The 18,315-nt window shown below is 35.0% G+C and overlaps 1 protein-coding gene across 13 annotated transcripts in view; it reads left to right on the top strand.

The window, feature by feature from the left end:
* Positions 1 to 18,315, top strand: part of LOC147908614 (CCR4-NOT transcription complex subunit 6) — a 361,019-nt gene that overhangs the window by 4,269 nt on the left and 338,435 nt on the right. The gene's annotated exons all lie outside the window — the stretch shown is intronic.

Here is an 18,315-nt window from a genome sequence, read left to right as displayed (position 1 = left end):
AGTCTAGAATGTAATTAGTTTAAAAGATATTTATGTATAAAAAATATCTTGTCAAAATAGATAATATTGATGTGAGATTAATTTTTCTAAGAAAATAATTAGAAAAAAGCCAATAATGTTCCGTAAATGTTTAGAGACCTTTGCAGTACTTCCAAACTTTATAAACGCTTCTTTGAATATCAGATTAGTCTTTATCAAAAGAAAATCTAATTATCATCGGATAAGCGAGCATTAATCTTTCGATTTTTTCTTTTTTACGCTCAAATGGGTGGATGGGTGGGTGGACGATTGAGCTTGAGTTTACGCTCCATGGAAAACGAATGTTCATGAGAAGGAGCCGCGATTAGAGAAAGAGGTGGGGGAGGGAGAGGGAGAGGGGAGAGAGAGAGAGAGAGAGAGAGAGAGAGAGAGAGAGAGAGAGAGAGAGAGAGAGAGAGAGGAGAGACTCGTCGGAGGGCGTGATCCTATCCATTGTGTTGTGCGCATTTTTGCCGGTTACCCGATCGCCTGAAAGGTCTCGGCTGTACCATTCCGTTTATCCATTGTTCTCTGGAACTTTTACTGTCTGATACCGCAATACCACCGTATATCGTTGCCAGTCATTTCCCCTTCGTCGCTCCTCCGCGGCATCGAGATGTTCTTGCTCGTCATCCTCTTCGTCTTTCCCCTATCCCTCCCCAAGTCTACTCGGCTCTTCTCTTCCTCTTCTTTTTTTCATTTCGTATGGAGTCACCCTCTTATCTGAAATCACGCAGAAAGCATCTGAATTTCACCGTTGTCAAACATGTCTTGTACACCTGTCTTCGTCGGGATGATCTCGTTTCCGTATGTTGTGTGAGATGAGTGATGGTACGCATTCGAAAAGGATAAGTTGGGAATTTCTGTTGGAAAATTCGGCATTGCGAATACACATTGTCGAGATGAATTAAATAAAGAGTTTATATAAGTAAATTTAGTTAAAAATCGAGATTTATTAGATTGACTTATATAATACTTTTTATTTCTTAGATGCATAATTCTCATCTTCAATACATAATTCTCTCGTCATGAAACTTTTCGCTTTTCCGATTATTACAGGATAAATAATATTAAAATTAATACATGTTTTGGACATAATCTGTTAATATATTAGGTGTTGGAATTAATTCGTAGCGTTTTTTAATGAAAGAATGTTATTTATTTCACATGAGCATTAAAAAATACATTAATGAAAGTACTTCCCATCACTTGTAAAACGCTACGAATTAATTCCAACACCTAATATATATTGCAGATATAGAATTATATTAGATTGAAAGAGGCAACTATTATAAAATCGAGGAACGTTTGAGATGATCTTTTAATTTATTATTCATAAATTTATCATTCATAAAATTTAATACAAAGTATTATAATTTTTATAGGTCCCTCATGAAAAAGTTAAAACGTTCTATAAATTTTTATAGTACGCGTATAGCTCATAATTCGTGACAGCTTAAGAACGAACTTGAACTAAGAACATTTAATATTAATGGTCTGGTATTTAGTGGCTGGGTCGAAGGGGTTAAAACTCGCTCGTAAAAACGGCGGTTCCTTCCCCTAACGGTTAACGGGGTATCTCTCATATAAGGTTGCATGCAAATTTGTTTGCCTTTGAACGTACGCATATACATGGCAGAGTTCGCGCATTGTTACGCGTAGTTTTCCGCGAGATCAGCTGAATACGAGTGTGTGAAAGTGCATACACGATGATTTATATAGACGTATTTGGCAGAGCACCGCTGCGTTGTGGGAGCCCAGAGTCCCGGAAACAAATTTATGCACATTGTATCAGCGAGGATCTCTCGACGGCATCGTTGTCACGACTTCCCAGAAGTAACGTGACTACAATTGCGCCATAATTGGCCTAAGTGTGCCCATTGTGTTCGTGTCACTTGCGTGTCGCCTACAGGTGTCTCCTCCACTTTGTTGTGTCTCGCGATTTATGTTCATCGAATTGCGAAACATCGGAGACCAGTTGCTTGCATCGAAGTATCTTTTTGTACTGTCTTCGTCTATTTTCTATTTATATTTCGCAATGATTTATTGTAAGTAAAAACCTTCAATGTCATCATCAGGTAATTGGAACAATTTTTTATGGATATAAATAAGAGATTTATCTATATTATAAACAAAAAAGAGTTATTAGAAATTTTTTAATACGATTACCTGAAGTCCAATGAAGTTTTTTTTAACATTTATGAGCGAGTTATTCTACGTTAAAAATCTTTTATTTAATCTTTTTCCTTTTATTTTTTTGTTATATAATATATCGATTAATATTTAAGTTTAGTACATACATATATATTCAGGGTCATATTTATAGCTGTCTGATAACATTTGTGTAACGAAAATAATTCTGCTTTCTTGGGTTGAAAGGAAACCGGGTCTCGCGCCAGCGGGCCCAGTGAAAGGGGTCTTTGGACCCTCCGAAAAAGAAAATTGTTATCCGCGATTCACTTGGCTGCCCGCGGCCCATCGAGTCATCTCACCGTGTAATTACACAGGGGCCCGATCCGGGATAATTGAGGACGAAACTGAGGGGAGAAAGTGAACCGCCGTCACTTCGCGTATACGGCATGATTCATTCGTTATTCGGCGCTTACGGTGTGTACACACGCAAGGAGATGGGCCCAAACAGGTCCATAACTAGGGCGTAACGAAGATGGCACCTGCTGCGATTGCATAACTCCATCGGGGCGCCAATCTGTCGATAGCATTTTGATCTTAATATAATACAATTTTATGAGAATGCTATATACGATTATGTACTATATATTTTATAATGTTAGTTGCATATAAATATTCAACAATATAAAGTAAATATAATAGCATGATCTACAAAGAGAACTATTTCTTAATTAACTGTTGAAAAGAGTCAGGGTTTGATTGCCATACTTTGTGTGTTGTAGTTGATTTTATTTTTGAATATATTATGCTTTTGAAAACTTTATTTAAATTTATGTCCGTCATGGGCTCTGTCACAAAAAGAGAGAGAGAGATTGAAATGACACTGGGCTTCTATTTTTAAAAAGTATCGTGTACAAAAAACTAGGGAAATGCTATAGTATATACGTAAAGCATATTATAATATTTCCTTAGTTTTTGGTATGCGATATTTTTCAAGAATAGAGGCCCTGATCTCGACTTTGAAAGCAAACACGAGCATGAATTGCAATTGCACGCTCTAACAATTCGTATTACTTGGATGTCCTCATTAACTCATATTCGTCTACTTTTTCCTCGTGCATGGAGGTGTGATTCAAGTATCGTGTTTCTTTAAAAAGATAAGCTTTTTTAAATAAAAAAAGAGCTCAATTCCGACGTCACGGTATTAAATAAACCTTCGTAACGTTGGTAAATGAGAGCTTTCATAAAATTAAGTAAACGTTAAGGACCTCAGATTAAAAAGAGATTTACATTGTCCTTTGACACAGCTGGGTTTATTAAGAATCGTCGCTGCAAAAGTTACTGCAAGCGGTGTATAATTATTTTCGTATTTCCACGTAAAGCTAGAAATATATTTGTTTCCTTAGTTTATTTTCGTGTAATTTTGAACTTAATATGAAACATTGTTGAAGAAGACGTAATACTTTGCGAATCCATTTTTTCTTAAGGGAAGATTAATTTAGAAGAACGTGATATTTTTTGTCAAAGCGTGGGTTTAAATTATAGGACATTCTACTCTGTCATCGTTACGCTATTTTAATCCTTATAGAAACAGTGAGTATAATGGCACGTCCATGAAATAAATTCGTCACTGTTTCCGTTATGAAAAGGAAAGCATTTGACGTGAAAGTAATTGAAAGTAGCGTTACTGGTACGTATTGTTTTAGGTCATCGATTAATATTTCAAAGTCACGCGTACTCCTCCGGACATGAGTCATGTATAAATCCGAGAAAGTTTCAAATCATTTTCACATGGTACTTAAAGTCAACTATATTTTTTGAATGCATTATTAGAAGTTACAAAATTATTTTATCATAATACAGATATTTTATCGATCCGACAACTTTTTATTATCCAACTTTTTTTTTATTATGTATTATTAACTATTGTAATTATTTATTGTTATAATATACTATTTGCTGTTAACGCGCAGTTTGTATATTAAATAATTAGATTTACTATTCGACTTTTATTTTTGAGACAATTTGATATTCGCTCTGTTCTATATATATCTGTTCTATATATTCTTTTTTAATTTGTTAGGTCTCTTAGTATACGCAAATGACTGCTTGTATTTCAGTTCATGTTTATCCATTGTTTGTCATGTTTGTCCTTCGATTATACTGTTTGTCGTAGAATGACACGGCTATTTCAGTCTCGAGTTTAGTTATATACACTGGCACTTTGTAATAATTGACGACTGCCGTTTTTTTTTTGTAGAATTATGTAACTCATTGTGCTTAAGGACATCGCGATGCGCATCGATTACGTTTCATTTTTATGAACGGCATTGCGCGATGCTATTTTTGGCTCAACACTTACAGCCGATGGTTCTTCGCGTACTCGTCGAACGATTCGGACGTGGGAAAGCATGGAGTGTTTCCGACGAGAAAACTCGTTTTTCTGTCCGGTTTACTCCTCCGCAAAAGTTTCGTTCTTTTTATAGCGGCCCTATACTCGGAACCTCGAACGAAAATTACTTCGTTCGTTAAGATGAAAGGTCTGCTCCTAGCAAAAATTGTATCCGCTGCTCTACATTCTACCACTTACTAATTATGCAGGAGGTTGGATTACATTTCCAGATACTCGATCCTTTATCGAAGATAGATAATGAAAATTTGATAGCATGAAGAAATTTATTTATTACGCTTATTGATTTAATGTTAATAAACTTTCTCACTTAGGCTTCAGGTTAGTGATCTATTAATTTATTTTTTGAGAAATTTGTGTGATATCCTGCTACTAAAAAAAAGCACATTAGTATATATTCGATTTTTATTTAGGACAAATTTTATTTGTACATATAGCTCAAGATTTTTATGCATTTTATCCATTTTATTCAAAATTTCTTTATATTTTTTTGTAACTTTTAATTTATTTTTGTCAGCCAAAATGTGTCACTGTAAATAGATTACAGTTGTAAAGTAATTAAAGTAATTAAAATCTAATAACAATAAATACTTTATATTGGGAAAAAGATTCACACAGATTTTAAAATTTTAATAACCTATATGCTATGTAAAAATTGATGTCTGTGTCTTAATTTGATTAAGTCGATTTACAATATTAATAATTGTCAACCGAGTCATTCTGGAAATTTTACAAAATATATAAAAAGTTATATTTTTATGTGCAATGCATTATTTTAAGGAGTAAATTTTGTAACGGAAATTATATTTTGAATGATATAGATTTTTGACATTTGATGGTTGAAGTAGTTTTATTTAATAGAAAGAAATATTAATGACATATAATTTCTCTTAAAAAAAAATATATATATATATATATATATTTTTTTTGTAAAATTATTGTTATTTTTAAAACATTGAAAAATTTCTAAAGAAAATCATTATTACTTATTATAATTATTTTTTTCAAATATTAAAAGACTTTCTGTAGCTTAATTTATTGATTGATTTTATTATTAATTTTTTCTAGTCTGTTGATTCTATATTCGCGATGTTGAATAATTTAATTAACTAAAATTAGCGTGTTAATGAATAATAATAGAACAGATGACTATCGAAATACTGATGAATGAAAGAGAATTAATGCTATCTTAATAAGAATTATTTAGCACTAATTCCCGTCTACGTATTTCCGAAATAATCTCTCGAAATCAGTTCTCTATAAACGTCAATCCCAACGAGAGGGAAGTCGATTCCTCTCCCCGCGAGCTGAGTAACCCGAATTCACGTTTAGCACGTCGACAGCCCGAAAAAGATTCTTTTATTTTTTAATTCCCCAATGTATGAACGAATCCGCACCTACGACACACGCTCTCATTCGCGGAGAGGTCTCTTTATGTCGGCAATAACATCGGGACGTGCCTTCTTGATTATAGTAGGACACGTTTCGAGTCAGTCGGATCCCCTTCTTGTCTTCCCCTGCTCTCATCGAGCCGGACCGACTGGTTACGTTCTCGTTCTCTCGCGAGTTCCAAGTACACGGTTGGTTCACTTTCTACCGAGAGCACCTGACCCGCGTGCCACCCATTGGGCCCCGCCGCCACCGCCGCCACCGCCGTCGCCACCACCGCCGCGAGTACTTTCCTCGCTCGGGCTATCATTAACCCGGCCGAGCAAACCCGCCGTTAAATCGTTCCGCGAGCGGCGGATAACCACTAGCTCGTTTCCTCTCGCGAGTTATCGCCGCGCGCTCAAAGCCGCCGACGTCCGTGGTTAAGGAGCATTCGAGCTCTTTTTCCCTCGCCCCCTTTCCGCCCCCTCTCCGCTCCCTTTGCCCCTCGCTCGCGCCATTATGAACCGGTGATCGGTGTTCTTTTCTGGTCACCGTTCTCCACTCCTGGCTGATGGATTCATGATCAAATCGCTAAACTGTCATCGAGCCTCTCCCATTCTTCGTCGGAAAGTCGATCCGCGCGAGACAGGTGGTTGTTTCTGAAGAAGAACATTCGTTTCAAGATTAATACGTTCTGCATTATCAAATGGATAATAGATATAGACAGATTTGACATATATTATTTGACATTTATGTATGTATGAATCTAAAATTCGCGCTCGAAATCGACGTGTGTTCGCCATCGCTTTCGAAATATTATGGAAGATCTTAAAGGTAAAATTTCTCGCGAATATCGGCTTTGAGCCGGATATTCCGTCACGGGCGCTTCAAAATTGTACTAGCGGAATCGCATCGGCATACACCTCCCGCTACTAAACAAGTTTATCGAGGTGAACAAGACTTACACGGAGTGTGTGCATCCGATCTGCCAATCGAAATAGCTTCGGCAATAATGAAAGTAGGGCAGTCCGTCGTTTCGCCCGTTGCTTTGGCAACGGAAAAATATGAAAGGAACGAAAGCAGCCGCGTCTCTCTGAGGTTACCAAAGCTTTAAATGGATGTCGTGGCCTCCGTGCTAAAAAGAGGGAAAAATGATTAGGGTATGGAAAGCATACTTTATGGTGAGCGCGTTTGGCTTTTTCATCTCTTTGACGAAAAGAAAGCCGTCTGCTATGTTCGATCTTTCGTGACAAAATAAAATAAATAGTGAGCAGAATTTTGTGGCTTCTTACATTTTAAATGTGTAAATTACTATGAGTATAACTGAATATAAGCTTATATATTTTTTATATTTTAAATGTAGCTTATAATGTTTAGCTTATTATGCTGTTAATAATCGTAAATGTATCAGACTTTTAAATTATTTATATCATAAATATATCGAATTTTTATGGATGTATTTTTATTGGATGTATATCAAGCTATAAATCATTTAGTCTCATCGTTTTAATTTGTTTATGTAGGAAATAATGATTTATCAACAATTCAGTCGGCCTTCGATTTCCTATAATCCTTAGCAATTCATTTCGTGAGAAATATTTATGCGATGACCTACTCCACGCTTTTTTTGTTAATATCCATATAGACTTTAGATTTGTATTTTAATAAGGGGATTCGAGAAATCGATTTACGATTTTTGTTCAGGTTAATGTGTCAGTAGGTTTTTATTTCTTCAACATTTCTTGGGATTACGGGCCTAATTAATTTAAATGAAAAATGCTGGCTTATTAAATGGGCTCCTTTTAATGATGTTGTATAATGCAAATTATATTTACATCTATATATAATGCTATAAATTATACCGTTATATAGACGCAATAACATTGGAAGCCTATACCTAAAACTTTATTGAATTATTCATAGGTACGTTAAAAATACTTTGTATTTAGACATAGTATCTTGTTACGAGAAAGTATTATCTTGATATTTCCTTAGTATTATGCAGGCTAGAATTATTCCATAACATGAAACTCAAAAAGGAAGTATAAGATACATACGCAATATTGTGATAAGATATTGAAATAATAATGTCTTCGTCTCTAAAGAAAGACCGGTAATATTTCTGCAAGAAGTTCTTCATAATGCTCAAATTCTGCTGTATCACTTGGATCCACTTCAATTTCTAAATAAAGGAATAAATTTCTATAAGGTATTCGTGGCAAGAGCATTAGCTTAACTTCAGCAACTGCAGCGCATGTATATTCAGCTCTTCACCGATTGTACCTACTATGCAGACTACCTACTATATGTATTATGTATGGTTCTGCGTTTCCCTGCGAGCATATTGCGTGATGTCGAAGAATACTCACCTCGGGATATCATTGTTCCGGCAGTTTGCGTACGAGTTACAACTTTATTCGTCGACCCATAACCTCGAATCTATTCTGATCGACAAATCCGCTCGCTTCCCTGGTCCCCTGTTTCTCTCTCTCTCTCTCTCTCTCTCTCTGTCTTTTTCTATCTCTCTGCGCCTCTCTTTGCGCCCCCGTGAATCACGTCGATGTATGCCCTAAGTACATGTGTACGCAAGCATAACGCACGCGATTTCCTGCCTTTCTCCAGACGTGGTGGTTCAGGCAACAAACGAGGCGAATCAAACGATAAGGCATTCACTTGCAGACTCGTGCACGAGAGAAGTGTGTGGGCAGTGAGCAGCGTGCCTATTATAATGAGGCTCTCCTCCTTATCTCTATGAACTTGCTAGCCCTACTCTTTTTTACGTTTTGTCGTCTCTAGCCCTGAACATTTACGGTTTCAGGAAGTAGAGTATAGTCCGAAAATATAGCCCAAAGATTTAGCTGTGAGAAATTTTGTTGGGAAAATTTCGTAAGAGCTTAAGAAGTTTACTTCACGAAACATTTTAATTTCTGAAAAGAGAAGAGTAAAGATAATTTATTTTGCAGTAAAATTTTTTTAGATGTTAGTAAATATTTACTCTGTTATTTGTGTTTAAAACGCTTCTCGATTTATTTTACTTAACATTGTTTGTCATACGTCATCTGAAAAAACATTTTTCCATATATTACGATATATCATCATATGTTTCGATAATCGAATTGGAAGGATGCCCGCTCAGAATTTGAGAGATCCGGGTTCGAATTCCATTTGAGGTGATATCTTTTGTAATAAGTTATTGACAAATTTTTCAAGATACTAATAAAGGAAATTCAGCAAGTGTAAATTGAAAAGATCTGAAACTTTGCATAAGTTTAGAGTAGACAGTAGATTTAATCATGAAAAAAATATTTTATCTGTTACAATTTGATTTTAGAGGTGTAACACCTTCTTAATAAAATCGATTTTTATATTTCTAATTGAATATTTTGATTTTTTGTTTAACATTTTTAAAAAATCCGAATTTCCCTTATAAGTGTTATTTATCATATTATTAAATCAATAGTCAATTAATTTAATTGTGAGATTATTATTTCAGTTTATGATTGTGTTTCAAGTTCGATAAACCGAATTGGCATACAGTCTATAGAACTGATAATTATATTTGTACATTTAGATATGAATATCGTTAAGCCAAAATCCGAATTTGACCGAAAATTAATAGTTTTCTATTGTCCTATTTGTGTTTAAACACTTTTTGGTTATTTTACTTAATTTTAAGTATATCTTATCTTCTTTATACTTTTTTTGGCTGAACCAGAGTTAGTTTGTTCTAGTTTTTTTTGATGTTTTGTTGTGACTTTTATTTACGGAATTCGGTAATTTAATATGTGCTTATCTTATTTTTAGATTTACGTGGAATAACTTTAATCAATATTGAGAATTTCATATTACTTCGTAATAAGATCATGTTGATTGTAAAGTTTTTTAACATAATTATGAATAATTTGATGATGTCTTAGGTACATTTTATATTAGATTTTCTTTTTCTACTTTTCATGAATTTCGTTATATTTTTAATTATTTTATATTTTTACATATAAATGTATAAAATATAGAAAGATACGAATGTATTTGATTAATATTATCATAGCTAATAGAAATCCATTTGAAATTAAATGCACTATGTATGAGAAACGGACAGATTAATAATAAAGTAATTATTGCTTTAGATAATGAAACTGTTATATATTCTTGATTTATTTATTATTAAACAATTTATTTTATTATATAAATAAATCATGAATTAATTTAGTTCGACTATTATTGATTAAATTTTCATCATATTATTACAGTGGTGATAGTTTGGTAATAACAGGTATAATAATTTACATTAATTATTTGCATCGAGAAATTCATTCAAGTTCTCAATGGGGGTATCGATGACCACAATAACCGCCAGTAACTAGTTGTTTGCTGCATAAGGAAGGTTCAAATTTCGCTCTATTCTCTCATTACCGTTTCTTCTGCTCTGCCCGCCTCGCTCTTTTCCTAAATTCTTCCGATCTTCCACGAGACCTCGAGTTACCACCCTCGCCGACCTTTTATTCCAAGGGGAAAGTTTAATGAGGGGGTTTTTCTCAATTGCATACCAGTCGGTCTCTCTAAATTCGAGACCTGCTTAAGTTTCGTCTTAATGACGTTACTTTCGCAGAATGCCGCCGAGTCGATCGTGAAGAGGAACCGCTCGCGAGCTCGTAACCGTTAATAGTGCGGCGAGCGATGGAATACGATTGGAGAACCTTTATGAAGTATTCATTTGGCGCGATCGATTCAACTCGCTTCCATTCTTGCCGTAATAAAAGCAATCGCGCGCAATCGAACGGGTCGGAAAATGGTTAGAATTCTGCCTATCTTTACGTTTTATTGTTATTCTCGCTGTTACATCTATTGTATTTGTTATTGCATCACATAAGAAAGTTACAATATTTACTTTTTAGATTTGCGTTCTGCGTTTAAAAACATTTCTTGCATACACAGATAAGTTCATTCGGATTTTTTTCATACTTTGAAATTGATTTAAGAAATGCTAAACATATTTTTGTTGCATTCTTTTAATTGGAAATTACGCGCGATGATGTTATATATAAAATTCTTGTTTGTTTTTAATATACTCAATTTTGGGAAAAAAAGAAATCATCATTTTATAAAACTTTATGTGCTTCTTTACTGCACCTTACTCGCAATAATACGCATTGCACTTGAATTAAAACGTTGAATTGAAACGTAAAATGTTTTTACTGTATGCTTCTATAATCCTATTGAATGTTCACCTCTTTTATCCCATTATCGTTCTCGCACTTCTTCATTAAATATCGCACGATAGAGTACACCAAGTGTCTTGTTAAATGCAGTCGAGAGATCCCATCGTCCTTAAGGCGGGATTATTAATTAATAAGTTTCGGGACGAGAAACTTCTCAGAGTTTCCTCTCGCCGCTGTACCATAAATTTGCGGGGTATTCCAAGAATAACCGACTGTTCCGAGGAGAGATTGCGTCTACTTTCTATTCCATAGCCGTCGCCATCTTCTGAATCCGCGTTAGGAAGACCGGAAAGATCCTAGAGCGCTATATGTATAGAGAAACTAAGAGTCTGTCGCCATAATTTCAATCGTGCGCGTTTCTCAACTTGGCTGAATTCTCGTGAAACAACGCGGATTTATGTGGATTATGTTGAATAATTATTTAACAGAATATTATAGTACAGAATATTATAGTATTTCTATCACTAATTACAAATTTATGAAAGTTATAAAACACTGCATTAAAATAAAAGTAGGATAATTGAAATTGTGACTTAATAACGCATATTAAATTGTTATGTTGTCAGAAACAAAACAAATTTTAATTTAATTTCAAATTTTATTATTTTATTGAACTATATTTTTATCCAAATTTTACTCAAATTTTATAATATCTGTGAAGTAGTTAGCATGGCATTTTTTATTTTTGATTTTTTGATATTAAAAATGTAGAACATTTTGTTATTTTTGAAAGATCAGTAGAACAATGGAAAGTGCTACCGAAATAATCATTATTTTTTGAAAATTAATAATAAACTTCACAGATACAATGTTATATGTATTGAATTGTAATAAAAGTTTGTAATTGAACTTCAAATTTAAGCAGTAACTTAGTTAAAAATAAATAAAATTTAAATAAAAAAACCGGTTTTAAAACTTGAAATCTCTACTTTTGGAAGATCATTACGTCTTTTAAGATTCTGTAAGTTTGGTTATTGGCACATATAGGAAACTACGAGCTGGACAGAATGGAAAATTTTGTTCTTACTTTGTGAGCCTTGTCACGTGCTCTCTCTCTCTCTCTCTCTCTCTAAAAAAAACTCACAAAAATTTTGCTTTAAGCTTTCTAACTCTGAAAGCTTAAAGTTTTTTCTATAAAATCATATTTTTTAATCTTTCTAAGATATTTTTACTGAGTTATGTGGGTTAAATAAAATGAGTATTTTTTGACTTTTTGATTGCTCATAACTTTGTTAAAAATTATTGTATTCCAATTAAAAGGATAGATTTTTAAAACTAAAACTTCTCCATCGAACAGCACAATTTGAAATTTTTTTTAAAAAACATGTAGACAAGTGTGAAGTAACATTACAAACTTTTGTTTCAACGCGATAAAAAGTTTGCTTATATTAAACTTTTATTCTTATCACGTTATGGCAGATAATATTCCAAAAGAATGAATAAAAATTTATGTACCTGTAAATATTTCTTCTTTTAACCTTTGAATATTTAGACTTTGAATTATTTATATCTAACCAATAATATGTGGCACGTATCTGTAGTTAAAATAGAAACGAGATTTTCTTTGTTTTGACCTTGTCTGGCGCGAAATTTCATTATGAAGGAAAGACACTGCAGTAGGGCTTCGGCGACTGTTTGCCTTAATACAGGCTGATCTTGTTAGAGACGTCGGTCGATTGTTGCGAGTAGTTTTCGTGTCCGGCAGCTCCCCTCCGGAAACATGCTGAATCCGGAGACACGGTAACTCCGTTACTAGCGCGTCGACAACGCGACTAGAATTACCGATCGTAATTTTCCAACAGTGCGACACTAACGAGGCAAAGGGAGACAGACACGTCTTCTTCGCGAATATCGCAACTCCTAAATCGAAATCTCTTATACCGAATATTAATAGCATGTTGAATAGATACGGTGACCATAAATGTATATACACTTTTGTATTTGTGGCGAGACGCTTTCTTTGTATAATTTTTTTTATTAAAACAACTATATTCTGCTTTCTTATTAAGTCGAAGACTCAGGCTTTTTATATGAAGCAACAGAGTTCTTTAATTAATTTTTACATCTATTTTAATTGTATAAAATAACTCAAGATTTTCTTGATTCAATTTTGCAATTAAATTTCGCTTTATAAAAATATTCGAGTGTCAATAGTTTTTTAATTGCGAGGACTTTTTGGAGATTAAGTTGCAAGATTGTTAAAAAAAAATAGACAGGATCTGTGTGTTAATGTTTTCAAGTATATTTTAATATATACATAATTATTTTCAAGTATATTTTAATAATCATTCAATTGAAATTTAAATTGACGGTTTATTCAATGTTAAGAACCAAATACTTTCAAGTGGAGGTTAGATTAGTTATTTGTGGACTGTGTATACTACAACTACATAGTACGATAAACGTGATTGGAAATAATTCCTGCTTGGAATACGTATAAAAATGCGTGACGAGTTTGATAACGAATTAGTCGCACAAACGGATGTCGCACAAACACATTTTCTTCGCTGGGTATTCGTTATGTACTCAGCGTCATGTTTCTACTTTTTACGCTCTCTGCAATTATAATGAAGTGAATGTAGTTCACGCCTTTCGAAAGAGAAACAAAGGATTGGAGTCTCCAAGAAAGAATACAAGTTTTTGTTTTTTTAACATAAACTCTTATTTTTTAATTACCATTTTATTCTTCATTATTATGCATAGCATTGATACTCTACGTTTTCGTTTTATTTTGCATATTTTTCTATTTCCTTTTATATACTTAAATATTTATTTATAATAGACGAATTAAAAAAACGTAATAAGAGCAACGTATATATTTTATTAAAACTTTTTTGCACGCGTTAATTTAATTTGTATTATTACTTTACGACGATTAATATGAAAATAATAAAGCTGACAATGAATAATACGCAGCATAATGGCGATAATTTCAACACATCTTCACGTGTTATAACTAAAGGATTACGGCACTGCGAGTTTTCCATTCTCTCATTTAAAATTCCATCGAGAAGGACACTTAATCCCCCGCGTATCCTGCTTTCTCTCTTGTCTCTGGCGCCTCTATTATATCTTTTGTAGTTATTACATGAAACATAAAACCGCAGGTAAGAGCATCGTCGTATTTGCGCTATGAGGAACGGCAATCCAAGCGCGTCGGAGAGGCAGGTCTTTCTATCCTAATTTCCGCGTTGTCTCTCGTAACTAAAAGCCGATAGTTTTCTCAGGACGACGTGCCATCGTTGCCTTTGTAAGACGATGATGACAATAACGACAATGATGACGACAACGACGATAACGACAACGACGACAACGACGATGACGACGGTGGCGCGGCGATGCAAGTGGTCGGAGTATCATGAAGCTCGTTCTTACCGCATCTGGATCGATTACCTAATCGGATCATCACTCGTAATTATCGATTAGATGAGGACGATGCCACGGATGCGTGGCAGCTCTTGAACTTATCGCTGTCGAGAAAGCGTCGATGTTGAGTTGCCTCATTTATAATTCACGCTAAAACGCTCCGATCGCGATCAGTCGCGACGTGACGCAGACGGCGACGCGATTTTACCGGGTTTCACCTGCCACTTTAAAGCCCTATTCACACCGTGTTGTGTCCTGGATGCGCCCCATCGCTAATCAGCGATGTCTCCTCGAAATTGATGTCGAGGGACTATAACGGGGATCTCGACCTACTCGGATTCCGACTATGGCTGAATATTTCGCGATATGTTTCGGAGAATTATGTATATATGTGAGACGTTGCTGGGATTCTATTATTCTTTCTTCTTTCTCTCTGATTTTTTGCAAAGTCATATTTTCTTTATAACTATTATATAATGCAGCAATACACGCGACTCATTGATGCGCGTATAAAATGTAGAAATTGATAGTTACACGCACCAGCGATGCAGAATTGATTGAATAGCGATTGAAAAGCGAATAAACGTATGCTAGAAATTGCTTTTATATTGGCATACGAGCTGTTATTTTTCTATTAATTTCTGTCTGAGATTATATTACGTTTTTTTTTTAAAAGGAAAATAAGAAATATTTTTTTCTAGAAACTGTTAATTATTATAGTTGATTCATAAAAATTAATTTAATATTTATTTCAAAATATTAATCTTATTTTCAATTTTGTTCAACTAGCAATGTTCTTGATTGAGCTTCTGCAATATTAATCGTAGCGATCCATGTTTTACATCAGAGATTTAGAGACTTATTACATATAATATCGAGTTTCATCAGGTACGGATCGCGATGATTACATCGATGCGAGATTATTAACAGGAATTTGAATTTCCCGGAAGACCTAAAGCAATTTTATTATTTTGCAAAAAAAAGAACAAGACTTTAACATAGATATTGATACTAATTTTGAGGTGGTTTTATCACAACTAATCGACGCGCTATCTTGAGAATTTTCATTTGTTAGCTTATCAGCATGCGCGTTTGTTGCATCGAAATTGCCTCCATCGAACGTAGCTAATTTGCTTCGCATTTAACGAACGGAGAGTAGCGCTCCGCGCATAAAAAAAGAGTCAATATTGTGCGTTGTTAAAACTCACGAGACATTCTCGTTCCACTATGTCGCCATATCGCTTCATCCGTTTTGCTCTGTTTGCGCATTTCCCTTTTTTTTTTAGCCCGTCTTTCTCTCTCGTTTTATCGTATTCTTTTTTCGTTCGTTGGACATTTGTCGGTGTTGCAACGAAGTTTATGAGACACATTCTTGTTCCGTTTCTCCCCGCTTCTCTTCTGTTACAAAACGAATCTCGCTCGTCCGCAGTTGCAGTCGGTGGCACGTTCGCATTGTTGCATCGAATTCCCGTAAAACTAATTACAAGTGGCGAACGGGCACTCGGTTACTTGATTCGCGCGACGGATTCGTGACCGGCCTTCCGAGCTCGGTTCGGTCATTCGAGATTCGACCTGCACCCGTTATCCGTGACCCGATATGTCTATTGGATATCAAGCGACACGCTTGCGTGACGTCGGATTAACCTCGACGCACGTCGCACGCGCGTTTAATTGATTAAGTTCACTGAAACTATCGGTGACGCCCAGTGAATATAGACTTAATCCTGAATGAATGATATTCGAGATGAGGACTGTCTAGATAATACGGGGTGCATTTCTCTTAAATATAAAATATAATTATACTTAGAGCTGATTGTTCCATCTTTAGATAAACTACGGTAATTTTTACTTTTATTTTATAAACAAAAGAGTAAAAGAGTAAGAAAGTAAGACAGTGAGCTGAAGTTTACCGAAAGAACAATCCAGCCTTAGACTGCGATTGTTTCAGAGGTATTGTTGTAATCTTTATAGGACAGGAAAGCCACTATAGTGGCGCTGAAACAATTATATTTTAGGGCAATGAGTACAATGAAATAATGAATTATAGAAATCTTATTCAAGAAAAAGCTATATAAAATTTAAAAAAATAGATCCCCAGACTCCAAAAGTTAAATACTGTATTTTTATAGTAGAAGAAAGTATTATTGTTTCAATTTGGTTGGAAATTTTAAAACTGCCTCAACTTTACGTATATCCTGCTTTGCATGACTAATTTAAATTGAATTGGCTTTGAATGCTTTTCTATTTCTCCAATGTACATAATTAATTTTTTGCTTCAAGTTTAAATTGTTTCAATCTTCTATGCGGTCAAGAACATCTCTTAAATATACGATCAGACCAATCTTTATCTTTGAATAAAAAATGTAGAATGAATTGTAAAAAAATGAATATTATAATAACCATGGATACCATTGGGAAAATTTTTACGAGTTGAGTAAATAAGACGAAGATTTTTGTCGAACGATACTATGGAGTTTTCCCCGATCGATGTGCTATTAGGAATATCGTCACGAAGATCGCATTTGGAGGATCGAAGGACCGCGTTTTACCGTGTCCTCTTTTCTTGAAGTTTCGATTATCCTGCAACGGAAGAGAGCTCAGAAGATCCGACAATATGGATCATAAAGTTTTTCGGTCCGTCACGTCTCGTGCGCATTGATGCAGTGCGTAATCCGGATCGCAATATCATCCTTTCTTCTTGACCAAAGTTGGAAAGGACATCCCGGGAAAGAAGTAGTCAGTTTCCATTCGCGGGAAGATCGTGCGTGTCCAACTGAAGGGACACAGGGGGTGGTCGACCGTAAAAGTCGCAGTACGTTCTCCCGATCGTCCTCGCGATGCAGAAGAGCCTCACGTGCATAATAAACGCAAGACGTACGTGTATGGATTGGCGGATATCGGTTTGGCCTGACCTTGGCATTGGTAAACAAATTGTGAAAAAATAGAAAGACTTCGCCTCGTTGTCATATGAGATAGGCTTCCGAGAGCTTTTTTTTCACTCGAGGTTTTTTTCTAATTGCGTTCTCCAGAGAGAGGAATGTATTAAACGCTAGGAAGAGTTATAGAGTAGAAAAAAATACGGAGGAAATTTTTTAGAAAAAAATAAATGAATCTTAGACGAGATTTAATGTAACGTTATTGTAATGGGGACTATTAAAAATATTTAATTTTTTAATAAAATACGTTTTATTTGAAATAAATATTTGAAATATAATAAACTAAACTAATATTATAAAGTATATCCTTGATACGTAGTTTATAACTTTAGTTAGTAGGTTAATGTAATACTGCACTCTCTCTGTTTCGAGTAGTAGGGTAGTAAAAAGTCTTTTTTAGACTCGAGCGCGTCGACGACGCTTGATCTTATCTTGAGACATTGTTGCACGTCATTGTTCCAGTCAGCGTTATCGTGTTTTACGATACCTCCTTAGGTGTTACGATACCATAATCGAAGTCACTTGCGAAACTCGGGGCTATTTACCTCGATTCTGGCAGGTCGCATACGTCTGTTCACGTCGTCTTCGTTGCGTCGGTAAAAGCAAGTCGGCGCCATTGACGGGAGAATATCAGTATCAACGCACCAAGGCATGGCATCTATCGCGTTGCTGTTGTGTTGTCATACATATAGGTACATCGTGCCGTCGATTCTACGGTACCGAAAGCAAGCGTCTTCCGATGCCGCGCTACGTGATTTCAATATGAAGGAGACAGTCAACAGCTCGAAACGTGTCGCTTCGAGATACGGGGAAGCTCGCGTGGCTGACTGAGGCACGAATGTACATGTATGTATGTATGTATATA

This window comes from Acromyrmex echinatior, chromosome 9 (genome assembly GCF_024713525.1).
Source record: "Acromyrmex echinatior isolate Ae372 chromosome 9, ASM2471352v2, whole genome shotgun sequence".
Taxonomy (NCBI): domain Eukaryota; kingdom Metazoa; phylum Arthropoda; class Insecta; order Hymenoptera; family Formicidae; genus Acromyrmex; species Acromyrmex echinatior.
Note: the sequence above shows the minus strand (reverse complement) of the source record. Positions and strands in the feature narration are given on the sequence as shown.